Raw genomic sequence first — 17,701 nt, 5'->3', positions numbered from 1 at the left:
TTAAACTCACGCTTTTGTATTCTTTTGTCATGCCATCTTTTAACTTTTTCTTTAACTAGTTTGGCATTCTCATAGGATTGGGTTCTCCATTCATCAAGTGAGCTAATAGCAAATAGCCTCTCCTCACGGGAAATTTTGATCATAATTGAGCTCTTTAATGGCCCAATATGCCTTGTGTTCTAGTTCGAGAGGTAAGTGACATGCATTTCCATAAACCATTTTATACGGAGACATACCCATAGGATTTTTATATGCAATTCTATAGGCCCATAATGCATCATCAAGTTTCTTAGACCAATTCTTTCTAGATCTATTAACAGTCTTTTGCAAAATTAATTTGAGCTCTCTATTACTCAGTTCTACTTGACCACTGGACTGTGGATGGTATGGAGATGCAATTCTATGATTAACATCATACTTAGCAAGCATTTTACGAAAAGCACCATGAATACAATGTGAACCACCATCATTCATTAAATATCTAGGGACTCCAAACCTCGAAAAAATAACTTCTTTAAGCATCTTAATAGAGGTGTTATGATCAGCACTACTAGTTGGAATAGCTTCTACCCACTTAGTAACGTAATCAACATCAACTAAAATATGTGTATACCCATTAGAGGAAGGAAACGGTCCCATATAATCAAAGCCCCAAACATCAAATGGTTCAATAACAAGTGAAAGTTCATGGCGTCTACTAATATTACCAATTCTTTGACATTCATCACAAGACAAGACAAACTTACGGGCATCTTTGAAAAGAGTAGGACAATAAAAACCGGATTGCAATACCTTATGCGCAGTTCTGTCTCCAGCATGGTGTCCTCCATAAGCCTCGGAGTGACACTTGCATAGGATCTGTTCCTGTTCATGCTCAGGCACACAACGTCTAATAACACCATCTACTCCTTCTTTATAAAGGTGTGGGTCATCCAAAAAGTAATTTCTTAAATCATAGATAAACGTTTTCTTTTGTTGGTACTCCCTCCTTCCATATATATAGGGCCTAATGCATTTTTTGAGGCTAACTTTGACCAAATATTAGAGCAATAATATATGACATGCAACTTACACAAAGCACACCGTTAAATCCATGTGTGAAAGGACCTTTCAATGATATAATTTTCACATTGTGCATGCCATGTACTATTAATCTTGTCAATAGTCAAAGGCGGTCTTAAAAAACACATTAGGCCCTATATAGATGGAAGGAGGGAGTATGTGAAACTAGGTGGTATAAATTTAGCAACAATGTAATTAGCATAATCAGCATACCATGGAGCAGTACGAGAAGCATTTATGATAGCTAATTGTTCATCAGGAAAGCTATCATCAATAAGTAGTGGGTCATCAAGAACATTCTCTAACCTAGACAAGTTGTCTGCAACGGGGTTCTCAGCTCCCTTTCTATCAATAATATGCAAATCAAATTCTTGTAGTAGGAGAACCCATCTAATAAGTCTAGGATTAGCATCTTTCTTTTCCATAAGATATTTAATAGCAGCGTGATCAGTGTGAACAATTACTTTAGAATCAACAATATAAGGTCTGAACTTATCACAAGCAAATACAACTGCTAAAAATTCCTTTTCAGTAGTAGCATAATTTCTCTGGGAACTGTCTAGGGTTTTACTAGCATATTGGATAACATTTAATTTCTTATCAACTCTTTGTCCTAGAACAGCACCTATGGCATAATCACTAGCATCACACATAATTTCAAAGGGTAAAATTCCAATCAGGTGGGTGAACAATAGGTGCAGAAATCAAGGCTTTCTTAAGTATTTCAAATGCTTCTACACAGTCATCATCAAAGACAAAAGGAACATCTTTTTGTGAAAGATTAGTCAGAGGCCTAGAAATTTTTGAGAAGTCTTTAATGTGTTGGGTTTCGTAGTAATTTCAAAATTTTCCTACGCACACGCAAGATCATGTGATGCATAGCAACGAGGGGGAGAGTGTTGTCTACGTACCCAACGCAGACCGACTGCGGAAGCGATCACACAACGTAGAGGAAGTAGTCGTACGTCTTCACGATCCAACCGATCAAGCACCGAAACTACGGCACCTCCGAGTTCGAGCACACGTTCAGCTCGATGACGATCCCCGGACTCCGATCCAGCAAAGTGTCGGGGAAGAGTTCCGTCAGCACGACGGTGTGGTGACGATCTTGATGTACTACAGCAGCAGGGCTTCGCCTAAACTCCGCTACAGTATTATCGAAGTATATGGTGGCAGGGGGCACCGCACACGGCTAAGGAATAGATCACGTGGATCAACTTGTGTGTCTTTGGGGTGTCTCTACCTCAGTATATAAAGGAGCCAAGGGGGGAGGGGGCGCCGGCCAAGAGAGAGAGGCGCAGGAGGAGTCCTACTCCTTCCGGGAGTAGGACTCCCCTCCAATCCTATTCCAACTAGGATTCCCCAAGTGGGAAAGAGGGAGAGGGGTGGCCGGCCACCTCTCCTAGTCCTAATAGGACTAGGGGAAGGGGGGAGGCGCGCAGCCCTTGTGGGCAGCCCTTTCACCTTTCCACTAAGGCCCATGAAGGCCCATATGGCTCCCGGGGGGTTCCGGTAACCTCCCGGTAACCCGGTAAAATCCCGATTTCACCCGGAACACTTCCGATATCCAAATATAGGCTTCCAATATATCAATCTTTACGTCTCGACCATTTCGAGACTCCTCGTCATGTCCGTGATCACATCCGGGACTTCAAAAAACCTTCGGTACATCAAAATGCATAAACTCATAATATAACTGTCATCGTAACCTTAAGCGTGCGGACCCTACGGGTTCGAGAACAATGTAGACATGACCGAGACACGTCTCCGGTCAATAACCAATAGCGGGACCTGGATGCCCATATTGGCTCCTACATATTCTATGAAGATCTTTATCGGTCAGACCGCATAACAACATACGTTGTTCCCTTTGTCATCGGTATGTTACTTGCCCGAGATTCGATCGTCGGTATCCAATACCTAGTTCAATCTCGTTACCGGCAAGTCTCTTTACTCGTTCCGTAATACATCATCTCACAACTAACATATTAGTTGTAATGCTTGCAAGGCTTATGTGATGTGTATTACCGAGAGGTCCCAGAGGTACCTCTCCGACAATCGGAGTGACAAATCCTAATCTCGAAATACGCCAACCCAACATCTACCTTTGGAGACACCTGTAATGCTCCTTTATAATCACTCAGTTACGTTGTGACGTTTGGTAGCACCCAAAGTGTTCCTCCGGCAAACGGGAGTTGCATAATCTCATAGTCATAGGAACATGTATAAGTCATGAAGAAAGCAGTAGCAACATACTAAACGATCGTGTGCTAAGCTAATGGAATGGGTCATGTCAATCAGATCATTCAACTAATGATGTGACCTCGTTAATCAAATAACAACTCATTGTTCATGGTTAGGAAACATAACCATCTTTGATTAACGAGCTAGTCTAGTAGAGGCATACTAGTGACACTCTGTTTGTCTATGTATTCACACATGTATTATGTTTCCGGTTAATACAATTCTAGCATGAATAATAAACATTTATCATGATTATAAGGAAATAAATAATAACTTTATTATTGCCTCTAGGGCATATTTCCTTCAGTCTCCCACTTGCACTAGAGTCAATAATCTAGATTACACTGTAATGATTCTAACACCCATGGAGCCTTGGTGCTGATCATGTTTTTCTCGTGGAAGAGGCTTAGTCAACGGGTCTGCAACATTCAGATCCGTATGTATCTTGCAAATCTCTATGTCTCCCACCTGGACTAGATCCCGGATGGAGTTGAAGCGTCTCTTGATGTGTTTGGTCCTTTTGTGAAATCTGGATTCCTTTGCCAAGGCAATTGCACCAGTATTGTCACAAAAGATTTTCATTGGACCCGATGCACTAGGTATGACACCTAGATCGGATATGAACTCCTTCATCCAGACTCCTTCGTTCGCTGCTTCCGAAGCAGCTATGTACTCCGCTTCACATGTAGATCCCGCTACGACGCTTTGTTTAGAACTGCACCAACTGACAGCTCCACCGTTTAATGTAAACACGTATCCGGTTTGCGATTTAGAATCATCCGGATCAGTGTCAAAGCTTGCATCAACGTAACCTTTTACGGTGAGCTCTTTGTCACCTCCATATACGAGAAACATATCCTTAGTCCTTTTCAGGTATCTAAGGATGTTCTTGACCGCTGTCCAGTGATCCACTCCTGGATTACTTTGGTACCTCCCTGCTAGACTTATAGCAAGGCACACATCAGGTCTGGTACACAGCATTGCATACATGATAGATCCTATGGCTGATGCATAGGGACCATCTTTCATATTCTCTCTATCTTCTGTAGTGGTCGGGCATTGAGTCTTACTCAACTTCACACCTTGTAACACAGGCAAGAACCCTTTCTTTGCTTGATCCATTTTGAACTTCTTCAAAATTTTGTCAAGGTATGTGCTTTGTGAAAGTCCAATTAAGCGTCTTGATCTATCTCTATAGATCTTAATGCCTAATATGTAAGCAGCTTCACCAAGGTCTTTCATTGAAAAACTTTTATTCAAGTATCCCTTTATGCTATCCAGAAATTCTATATCATTTCCAATCAGCAATATGTCATCCACATATAATATCAGAAATGCTACAGAGCTCCCACTCACTTTCTTGTAAATACAGGCTTCTCCGAAAGTCTGTATAAAACCAAATGCTTTGATCACACTATCAAAACGTTTATTCCAACTCCGAGAGGCTTGCACCAGTCCATAAATGGATCGCTGGAGCTTGCACACTTTGTTAGCTCCCTTTGGATCGACAAAACCTTCTGGTTGCATCATATACAACTCTTCTTCCAGAAATCCATTCAGGAATGCAGTTTTGACATCCATCTGCCAAATGTCATAATCATAAAATGCGGCAATCGCTAACATGATTCGGACGGACTTAAGCATCGCTACGGGTGAGAAGGTCTCATCGTAGTCAATCCCTTGAACTTGCCGAAAACATTTTGCGACAAGTCGAGCTTTGTAGACGGTAACATTACCATCAGCGTCAGTCTTCTTCTTAAAGATCCATTTATTCTCAATTGCTTGCCGATCATCGGGCAAGTCAACCAAAGTCCATACTTTGTTCTCATACATGGATCCCATCTCAGATTTCATGGCTTCAAGCCACTTTGCGGAATCTGGGCTCACCATCGCTTCTTCATAGTTCGTAGGTTCATCATGATCTAGTAGCATGACTTCCAGAACAGGATTACCGTACCACTCTAGCGCGGATCTTACTCTGGTTGATCTACGAGGTTCAGTAGCATCTTGATCTGAAGTTTCATGATCATTATCATTGGCTTCCTCACTAACTGGTGTAGGTGTCACTGAAACAGTTTTCTGTGATGAACTACTTTCCAGTAAGGGAGCAGGTACAGTTACCTCGTCAAGTTCTACCTTCCTCCCACTCACTTCTTTCGAGAGAAACTCCTTCTCTAGAAAGGATCCATTCTTAGCAACGAATGTCTTGCCTTCGGATCTGTGATAGAAGGTGTACCCAACAGTTTCCTTTGGGTATCCTATGAAGACACATTTCTCCGATTTGGGTTCGAGCTTATCAGGTTGAAGCTTTTTCACATAAGCATCGCAGCCCCAAACTTTAAGAAACGACAACTTTGGTTTCTTGCCAAACCACAGCTCATAAGGCGTCGTCTCAACGGATTTTGATGGTGCCCTATTTAACGTGAATGCAGCCGTCTCTAGAGCATAACCCCAAAATGATAGCGGTAAATCAGTAAGAGACATCATAGATCGCACCATATCTAGTAAAGTACGATTACGACGTTCGGACACACCATTACGCTGTGGTGTTCCGGGTGGCGTGAGTTGCGAAACTATTCCACAGTTTTTCAAATGTACACCAAACTCGTAACTCAAATATTCTCCTCCACGATCAGATCGTAGAAACTTTATTTTCTTGTTACGATGATTTTCAACTTCACTCTGAAATTCTTTGAATTTTTCAAATGTTTCAGACTTATGTTTCATTAAGTAGATATATCCATATCTGCTTAAATCATCTGTGAAGGTGAGAAAATAACGATATCCGCCACGAGCCTCAATATTCGTCGGACCACATACATCGGTATGTATGATTTCCAACAAATCTGTTGCTCTCTCCATAGTACCGGAGAACGGTGTTTTAGTCATCTTGCCCATGAGGCACGGTTCGCAAGTACCAAGTGATTCATAATCAAGTGGTTCCAAAAGTCCATCAGTATGGAGTTTCTTCATGCGCTTTACACCGATATGACCTAAACGACAGTGCCACAAATAAGTTGCACTTTCATTATCAACTCTGCATCTTTTGGCTTCAACATTATGAATATGTGTATTACTACTATCGAGATTTAATAAGAATAGACCACTCTCCAAGGGTGCATGACCATAAAAGATATTACTCATATAAATAGAACAACCATTATTCTCTGATTTAAATGAATAACCGTCTAGCATTAAACAAGATCCAGATATAATGTTCATGCTCATCGCTGGCACCAAATAACAATTATTTAGGTCTAATATTAATCCCGAAGGTAGATGTAGAGGTAGCGTGCCGACTGCGATCACATCGACTTTGGAACCGTTTCCCACGCGCATCGTCACCTCGTCCTTTGCCAGTGCCCGCTTATTCCGTAGTCCCTGTTTCGAGTTGCAAATATTAGCAACAGAACCAGTATCAAATACCCAGGTGCTACTGCGAGCTCTAGTAAGGTACACAATAATAACATGTATATCACATATACCTTTGTTCACCTTGCCATCTTTCTTATCCGCCAAATACTTGGGGCAGTTCCGCTTCCAGTGTCCAGTCTGCTTGCAGTAGAAGCACTCAGTTTCAGGCTTAGGTCCAGACTTGGGTTTCTTATCTTGAGCAGCAACTTGCTTGCCGTTCTTCTTGAAGTTCCCCTTCTTCTTCCCTTTGCCCTTTTTCTTGAAACTAGTGGTCTTGTTAACCATCAACACTTGATGCTCCTTCTTGATTTGCAGCTTTCAGCATTGCGAAGAGCTCGGGAATAGTCTTGTTCATCCCTTGCATATTATAGTTCATCACGAAGCTCTTGTAGCTTGGTGGCAGTGATTGGAGAATTTTGTCAATGACGCAATCATCCGGAAGATTAACTCCCAATTGAATCAAGTGATTATTATACCCAGACATTTTGAGTATATGCTCACTGACAGAACTGTTCTCCTCCATCTTGCAGCTTAGAACTTATTGGAGACTTCATATCTCTCAATACGGGCATTTGCTTGAAATATTAACTTCAACTCCTTGAACATCTCATATGCTCCATGACGTTCAAAACGTCGTTGAAGTCCCGATTCTAAGCCGTAAAGCATGGCACACTGAACTATCGAGTAGTCATCAGCTTTGCTCTGCCAGACGTTCATAACATCTGGTGTTGCTCCAGCAGCAGGCCTGGCACCCAGCGGTGCTTCCAGGACGTAATTCTTCTGAGCAGCAATGAGGATAATCCTCAAGTTACGGACCCAGTCCGTGTAATTGCTACCATCATCTTTCAACTTTGCTTTCTCAAGGAACGCATTAAAATTCAACGGAACAACAGCACGAGCCATCTATCTACAATCAACATAAACAAGCAAGATACTATCAGGTACTAAGTTCATGATAAATTTAAGTTCAATTAATCATATTACTTAAGAACTCCCACTTAGATAGACATCCCTCTAATCTTCTAAGTGATTACGTGATCCAAATCAACTAAACCATGACCGATCATCACGTGAGATGGAGTAGTTTTCAATGGTGAACATCGTTTATGTTGATCATATCTACTATATGATTCACGCTCGACCTTTCGGTCTCCGTGTTCCGAGGCCATATCTGCATATGCTAGGCTCGTCAAGTTTAACCTGAGTATTCTGCGTGTGCAAAACTGGTTTGCACCCGTTGTAGATGGACGTAGAGCTTATCACACCCGATCATCACGTGGTGTCTGGGCACGACGAACTTTGGCAACGGTGCATACTCAGGGAGAAAACTTCTTGATAATTTAGTGAGAGATCATCTTATAATGCTACCGTCAATCAAAGCAAGATAAGATGCATAAAAAGATAAACATCACATGCAATCAATATAAGTGATATGATATGGCCATCATCATCTTGTGCTTGTGATCTCCATCTCCGAAGCACCGTCATGATCACCATCGTCACCGGCGTGACACCTTGATCTCCATCGTAGCATCATTGTCGTCTCGCCAATCTTATGCTTCCACGACTATCACTACCGTTTAGTAATATTACATCGCGATTGCATTGCATACAATAAAACGACAACCATATGGCTCCTGTCAGTTGCCGATAACTCGGTTACAAAACATGATCATCTCATACAATAAAATTCAGCATCATGCCTTGACCATATCACATCACAACATGCCCTGCAAAAACAAGTTAGACGTCCTCTACTTTGTTGTTGCATGTTTTACGTGGCTGCTACGGGCTTAAGTAAGAACCAATCTCACCTACGCATCAAAACCACAACGATAGTTTGTCAAATAGACTCCGTTTTAACCTTCGCAAGGACCGGGCGTAGCCATACTTGGTTCAACTAAAGTTGGAGAGACAGTCGCCCGCAAGCCACCTGTGTGCAAAGCACGTCGGGAGAACCGGTCTCGCGTAAGCGTACGCGTAATGTTGGTCCGGGTCGTCTCGTCCAACAATACCGCCGAACAAAAGTATGACATGCTGGTAGGCAGTATGACTTGTATCGTCCACAACTCACTTGTGTTCTACTCGTGCATATAACATCAACATAAATAACCTAGGCTCGGATGCCACTGTTGGGTTTCGTAGTAATTTCAAAATTTTCCTACGCACACGCAAGATCATGTGATGCATAGCAATGAGGGGGAGAGTGTTGTCTACGTACCCAACGCAGACCGACTGCGGAAGCGATCACACAACGTAGAGGAAGTAGTCGTACGTCTTCACGATCCAACCGATCAAGCACCGAAACTACGGCACCTCCGAGTTCGAGCACATGTTCAGCTCGATGACGATCCCCGGACTCCGATCCAGCAAAGTGTCGGGGAAGAGTTCCGTCAGCACGATGGTGTGGTGACGATCTTGATGTACTACAGCAGCAGGGCTTCGCCTAAATTCCGCTACAGTATTATCGAGGTATATGGTGGTAGGGGGCACCGCACACGGCTAAGGAATAGATCACGTGGATCAACTTGTGTGTCTTTGGGGTGTCTCTACCTCAGTATATAAAGGAGCCAAGGGGGGAGGGGGCGCCGGCCAAGAGAGAGAGGCGCAGGAGGAGTCCTACTCCTTCCGGGAGTAGGACTCCCCTCCAATCCTATTCCAACTAGGATTCCCCAAGTGGGAAAGAGGGAGAGGGGTGGCCGGCCACCTCTCCTAGTCCTAATAGGACTAGGGGAAGGGGGGGAGGCGCGCAGCCCTTGTGGGCAGCCCTTTCACCTTTCCACTAAGGCCCATGAAGGCCCATATGGCTCCCGGGGGGTTCCGGTAACCTCCCGGTAACCCGGTAAAATCCCGATTTCACCCGGAACACTTCCGATATCCAAATATAGGCTTCCAATATATCAATCTTTACGTCTCGACCATTTCGAGACTCCTCGTCATGTCCGTGATCACATCCGGGACTCCGAACAACCTTCGGTACATCAAAATGCATAAACTCATAATATAACTGTCATCGTAACCTTAAGCGTGCGGACCCTACGGGTTCGAGAACAATGTAGACATGACCGAGACACGTCTCCGGTCAATAACCAATAGCGGGACCTGGATGCCCATATTGGCTCCTACATATTCTACGAAGATCTTTATCGGTCAGACCGCATAACAACATACGTTGTTCCCTTTGTCATCGGTATGTTACTTGCCCGAGATTCGATCGTCGGTATCCAATACCTAGTTCAATCTCGTTACCGGCAAGTCTCTTTACTCGTTGCGTAATACATCATCTCACAACTAACATATTAGTTGTAATGCTTGCAAGGCTTATGTGATGTGTATTATCGAGAGGGCCCGGAGATACCTCTCCGACAATCGGAGTGACAAATCCTAATCTCGAAATACGCCAACCCAACATCTACCTTTGGAGACACCTGTAATGCTCCTTTATAATCACTCAGTTACGTTGTGACGTTTGGTAGCACCCAAAGTGTTCCTCCGGCAAACGGGAGTTGCATAATCTCATAGTCATAGGAACATGTATAAGTCATGAAGAAAGCAGTAGCAACATACTAAACGATCGTGTGCTAAGCTAATGGAATGGGTCATGTCAATCAGATCATTCAACTAATGATGTGACCTCGTTAATCAAATAACAACTCATTGTTCATGGTTAGGAAACATAACCATCTTTGATTAACGAGCTAGTCTAGTAGAGGCATACTAGTGACACTTTGTTTGTCTATGTATTCACACATGTATTATGTTTCCGGTTAATACAATTCTAGCATGAATAATAAACATTTATCATGATTATAAGGAAATAAATAATAACTTTATTATTGCCTCTAGGGCATATTTCCTTCATAATGAACCTCCTATAAAAACTGGCATGACCAAGGAAACCTCTTATACCTTTAGTGTCCTTAGGACACGGCATCTTTTCAATAGCATCAACTTTAGCCTTATCAACCTCAATACCTTTTTCAGAAATTTTATGCCCCAAGACAATACCTTCATTAACCATAAAGTGGCACTTTTCCCAATTCAAGACAAGATTAGTTTCTTCACATCTCTTCAAAACTCGATCAAGGTCATCAAAAGAAGTTCCATACACGAGAAATCATCCATAAAAACCTCAACAATCTTTTCACAAAAGTCAGAGAATATAGCAGTCATACATCTTTGAAAGGTAGCAGGTGCATTGCATAAACCAAAAGGCATACGTCTATAAGCAAAGGTACCGAAAGGGCAAGTAAAAGTGGTCTTTTCTTGATCCTCTTTTGACACAGGTGTTTGAGAGAAACCAGAATAACCATCTAGAAAGCAAAAATGTGTATGTTTGGATAATCTTTCTAGCATTTGATCAATAAAAGGTAAAGGGTAATGATTCTTTTTAGTAGCTTTATGTAATTTGTGGAAATCAATTACCATTCTATAACCTATAACAATTCTTTGTGGGATCAATTCATCTTTATCATTAGGAACAACAGTAATACCTCCCTTCTTAGGGACACAATGGACAGGACTTACCCACTGACTATCAGCAACGGGATAGATTATACCTGCCTCCAGAAGCTTTAGTATTTCTTTTCTTACCACTTCTTTCATCTTAGGATTTAACCTTCGTTGGTGATCAACAACCGATTTAGCGTATTTCTCAAATTTTATTTTGTGTTGGCATAGAGTGGGACTAATTCCCTTAAGATCATCAAGAGTATATCCAATAGCAGCACGGTGCTTCTTTAGATTTTTGAATAATTTCTCTTCTTCCTGCTCTGAAAGGTTAGCACTAATAATAACAGGATATATCTTCTTTTCATCAAGATAAGCATATTTAAGAGTATCAGGTAATGGTTTAAGCTCAAACACGGGATCACCCTTGGGTGGAGGAGGATCCCCTAGAATTTCAACAGGCAAGTTGTGTTTCAAGATATGTCCTTCCTTAAAGAATACTTCATCTATTTCCCTTCTTTCATTCATAAACATACCATTTTCATGGTCTAGCAAATATTGTTCTAAAGGATCGTTAGGAGGTACGACAATAGAAGCAAGACCAATAATTTCATCTTTACTAAACAATTCTTTATCATGGGGTTGTCTACGAAATTTATCAAAGTTAAAATCACGAGACATATCCCCTAATCCAATAGTAACAATATCCTTTTCGCAATCTGTCTTAGCATTAACAGTATTCAAGAAGGGTCTACCAAATATAATGGGACAAAAGTCATCTTGTGGGGAACCAAGAACAAGAAAATAAGTAGGATATTTAACTTTCCCACACAAGACTTCAACATCTCTAACAATCCAAACTGGCGAAATAGTATCTCTATTGGCAAGCTTAATTGTGACATCAATTTCTTCTATCTCAGCAGGTGCAATATCATGCATAATTTCTTTGTATAGGGAATGAGGTATTGCACTTGCACTAGCACCCATATCACATACAAGGTTGTCAGAATCGCGATTCTGTTATACGATTCTACGACTTTACGATCCAAGCTAACATCTATGATTCTACGATTTTAGTTCTTAGAATCTACATTTCTACGATCCTGATAGTGAAGATTCTACGATTTGCGATCCTGCCATCGAAGCTCCGATTCAATTCAAAATCACGATTCTGACAACCTTGATCACATAAGCCATGATAACAATGATCTCCTATTTTAACAGAAATAATAGGCATGCCAACAACAGGTCTATGTTTACCCTTAGTATCGGGTCTAGCAATTCTAGCAGCTTCATTACAGAAATAAATAACATGCCCATCAATATTATCGGCTAAGAGATCTTTAACCATAGAAATACTAGGTTCAACCTTAATTTGCTCAGGGGGCGTAGGTGTTCTAGTATTACTCTTACGAACTACAGTTGAAGCTTTAGCATGATCCTTTATTCTAACAGGGAAAGGTGGTTTCTCAACATAAGAAGTAGGAACAATAAGATCATTATAAGTGACAGTCTTTTCTTCAACTTTAGTAGGTGCAGCTACTTTTACTTCTATGGGAGGATGATATTTAAACCACTTCTCCTTGGGGAGATCAACATAAGTAGCAAAAGATTCACAGAAAGAAGCTACTATCTCAGAGTCAAGTCCATATTTAGTGCTAAATTTACGGAAAACATCGGTATCCATAAAAGATTTAACACAATCCCATTTGAATTCAATAGTCTTCATCATAAAAGAACCAGTACAAGAAGTATCGAGCATGGAGCGATTATTGAGAGAAAGCCGAGCATAAAAATTTTGAATAATAATTTCTCTTGAGAGCTCATGATTGGGGCATGAATATAACATTGACTTAAGCCTCCCCCAAGCTTGAGCGATGCTTTTTCCTTCGCGAGGCCAAAAATTATATATATAATTACGATCATGATGAACAAGATGCATAGAATAAAACTTCTAATGAAATTCCAATTTCAATCGGTTGTAGTTCCATGATCCCATATCATCACATAGCCTAAACTGTTGGAAATATGCCCTAGAGGCAATAATAAATAAGTTATTATTATATTTCCTTGTTCATGATAATTGTTTATTATCCATGCTATAATTGTATTGATAGGAAACTCAGATACATGTGTGGATACATAGACAACACCATGTCCCTAGTAAGCCTCTAGTTGACTAGCTCGTTGATCAATAGATGGTTACGGTTTCCTGACCATGGACATTGGATGTCATTGATAACGGGATCACATCATTAGGAGAATGATGTGATGGACAAGACCCAATCCTAAGCATAGCACTAGATCGTGTAGTTCGTATGCTATAGCTTTTCTAATGTCAAGTATCATTTCCTTAGACCATGAGATTGTGCAACTCCCGGATACCGTAGGAGTGCTTTGTGTGTACCAAACGTCACAACATAACTGGGTGACTATAAAGGTGCACTACGGGTATCTCCGAAAGTATCTGTTGGGTTGGCACGAATCGAGACTGGGATTTGTCACTCCGTGTAAACGGGGAGGTATCTCTGGGCCCACTCGGTAGGACATCATCATAATGTGCACAATGTGATCAAGGAGTTGATCACGGGATGATGTGTTACGGAATGAGTAAAAGAGACTTGCCGGTAACGAGATTGAACAAGGTATCGGGATACCGACGATCGAATCTCGGGCAAGTATCGTACCGCTAGACAAAGGGAATTGTATACGGGATTGATTAAGTCCTTGACATCGTGGTTCATCCGATGAGATCATCGTGGAACATGTGGGAGCCAACATGGGTATCCAGATCCCGCTGTTGGTTATTGATCGGAGAACGTCTCGGTCATGTCTGCATGTCTCCCGAACCCGTAGGGTCTACACACTTAAGGTTCGGTGATGCTAGGGTTGTAAAGGAAGCTTGTATGTGGTTACCGAATGTTGTTCGGAGTCCCGGATGAGATCCCGGACGTCACGAGGAGTTCCGGAATGGTCCGGAGGTAAAGATTTATATATAGGAAGTCCTATTTCGGCCATCGGGACAAGTTTCAGGGTCATCGGTATTGTACCGGGACCACCGGAAGGGTCCCGGGGGTCCACCGGGTGGGGCCACCTACCCCGGGGGGCCACATGGGCTGTAGGGGGTGCGCCTTGGCCTACATGGGCCAAGGGCACCAGCCCCAAGAGGCCCATGCGCCTGGGGAAACCCTAAGGGAAGAGTCCCAGCAGGGGAAGGCACCTCCTAGGTGCCTTGGGGGGGAGGACTCCTCCCCTGGCCGCCGCCCCCTTGGAGATTGGATCTCCTAGGGGCTGGCGCACCCCCCCTTGGGATCCCTATATATAGTGGGGTAGGAGGGCCTCTCAAACACACCTTTTGCCTTTGGTGCAGCCCTCCCTCTCTCCCAAGTTCTTCTCCTCTCCCGTGGTGCTTGGCGAAGCCCTGCAGGATTGCCACGCTCCTCCATCATCACCACGCCGTTGTGCTGCTGTTGGATGGAGTCTTCCTCAACCTCTCCCTCTCTCCTTGCTGGATCAAGGCGTGGGAGACGTCACCGGGCTGTACGTGTGTTGAACGCGGAGGTGCCGTCCGTTTGGCACTAGGATCATCGGTGATCTGAATCACGACGAGTACGACTCCATCAACCCCGTTCACTTGAACGCTTCCGCTTAGCGATCTACAAGGGTATGTAGATGCACTCTCCCTCCCCTCGTTTCTGGTCTCTCCATAGATAGATCTTGGTGACACGTAGGAAAATTTTGAATTTCTGCTACGTTCCCCGACAGTGGCATCATGAGCCAGGTCTATGCGTAGTTTCTATGCACGAGTATCACACAAAGTAGTTGTGGGCGTTGATTTTGTTCAATATGCTTGCCGTTACTAGTCTTATCTTGATTCGGCGGCATCGTGGGATGAAGCGGCTCGGACCAACCTTACACGTACTCTTACGTGAGACCGGTTCCACCGACAAACATGCACTAGTTGCATTAGGTGGCTGGCGTGTGTCTGTCTCTCCCACTTTAGTCGGATCGGATTCGATGAACAGGGTCCTTATGAAGGGTAAATAGCAATTGGCATATCACGTTGTGGTCTTTGCGTAGGTAAGAAACGTTCTTGCTAGAAACCCATAGCAGCCACGTAAAACATGCAAACAACAATTAGAGGACGTCTAACTTGTTTTTGCAGGGTATGCTATGTGATGTGATATGGCCAAAAGGATGTGATGAATGATATATGTGATGTATGAGATTGATCATGTTCTTGTAATAGGAATCACGACTTGCATGTCGATGAATATGACAACCGGCAGGAGCCATAGGAGTTGTCTTTATTTATTTATGACATGCGTGTCAACTTAAACGTCATGTAATTACTTTACTTTTATTGCTAACCGTTAGCTGTAGTAGTAGAAGTAATAGATGACGTGACAACTTCATGAAGACACGATGATGGAGATCAGGATGATGGAGATCATGGTGTCATGCCGGTGACGATGATGATCATGGAGCCCCGAAGATGGAGATCAAAAGGAACAATATGATATTGGCCATATCATGTCACTATTTGATTGCATGTGATGTTTATCATGTTTATACATCTTATTTGCTTAGAACGACGGTAGTAAATAAGATGATCCCTCATTAAAATTTCAAGAAGTGTTCTCCCCTAACTGTGCACCATTGCTACAGTTCGTCGTTTCTAAGCACGCCGTGATGATCGGGTGTGATGGATCCTTACGTTCACATACAACGGGTGTTGACGAGCCTAGCATGTACAGACATGGCCTCGGAACACATGCAAAACACTTAGGGTTAACTTGACGAGCCTAGCATGTACAGACATGGCCTCGGAACATAGAAGACCGAAAGGTCGAGCATGAGTCGTATGGTAGATACGATCAACATGAAGATGTTCACCGACGTTGGCTAGTCCGTCTCACGTGATGATCGGACACGGCCTAGTTGACTCGGATCATGTAATCACTTAGATGACTAGAGGGATGTCTATCTGAGTGGGAGTTCATAAGATGAACTTAATTATCCTGAACATAGTCAAAAGGTCTTCGCAAATTATGTCGTAGCTCGCACTTCAGTTCTACTGTTTAGATATGTTCCTAGAGAAAATTTAGTTGAAAGTTGATAGTAGCAATTATGCGGAATAGGTCCGTAAACCGAGGATTGTCCTCATTGCTTCATAGAAGGCTTATGTCCTTAATGCACCGCTCAGTGTGCTGAACCTCGAACGTCGTCTGTGGATGTTGCGAACATCTGACATACACGTTTTGATGACTACATGATAGTTCAGTGCGTAATGCTAAATGGTTTAGAGTTGAGGCACCAAAGACGTTTTTGAAACGTCGCGAAACATATGAGATGTTTTGAGGGCTGAAATTGGGATTTCAGGCTCGTGCCCACGTCAAGAGGTATAAGACCTCCGACGATTTTCTTAGCCTGCAAACTAAGGGAGAAAAGCTCAATTGTTGAGCTTGTGCTCAGATTGTCTGAGTACAACAATCATTTGAATCAAGTGGGAGTTGATCTTCCAGATAAGATAGTGATGTTTCACCGAAGTCATTACCACCAAGCTGCTAGAGCTTCGTGATGAACTATAATATATCAGGGACATATATGATGATCCTTGAAATATTCGCGATGTTTGACACCGCGAAAGTAGAAATCAAGAAGGAGCATCAATTGTTGATGGTTGGTGAAACCACTAGTTTCAAGAAGGGCAAGGGCAAGAAGGGATACTTCATGAAATGGCAATTCAGCTGCTGCTCTAGTGAAGAAACCCAAGGTTGAACCCAAACCCGAGACTAAGTGCTTCTGTAATAAGGGGAACAGCCACTGGAGCAGAATTACCCTAGATACTTGGTAGATAAGAAGGCTGGCAAGGTCGATAGAAGTATATTGGATATACATTGTGTTGATGTGTACTTTACTAGTACTCCTAGTAGCACTAGGGTATTAGATACCGGTTCGGTTGCTAAGTGTTAGTAACTCGAAATAAAAGCTACGGAATAGACGGAGACTAGCTAAAGGTGAGATGACGATATGTGTTGGAAGTATTTCCAAGGTTGATCAAATATCGTGCGCTCCCTCTATCATCGAGATTGGTGTTTGCATTGAGCATAGACATGATTGGATTATGTCTGTCGCAATACGGTTATTCATTTAAGGAGAATAATGGTTACTCTGTTTATTTGAATAATACCTTCAATGGTCTTACACCTAAAATGAATAGTTTATTGAATCTCGATCGTAGTGATACACATGATCATGCCAAGAGATAGTAATGATAGTACCACCTACTTGTGGCACTGCCACTTAAGTCATATCAGTATAAAACGCATGAAGAAGCTCCATGTTGATGGATCTTTGGGCTCACTTGGTTTTTGAAAAGTTTGAGGCATGCGAACCATGTCTATTGGTGTATATGCATGAACAAACTCCATGCAAATGGACCGTTTGGACTCACTTGATTTTGAATCACTTGAGACATGCAAATCATACCACATGGGCAAGATGACTGAAAGCCTCGTTTTCAGTAAAA

This window comes from Triticum urartu, chromosome 1A (genome assembly GCF_056163025.1).
Source record: "Triticum urartu cultivar PI428250 chromosome 1A, HENAU_Tu73, whole genome shotgun sequence".
In the NCBI taxonomy this organism is placed as follows: Eukaryota; Viridiplantae; Streptophyta; class Magnoliopsida; order Poales; family Poaceae; genus Triticum; species Triticum urartu.
Note: the sequence above shows the minus strand (reverse complement) of the source record.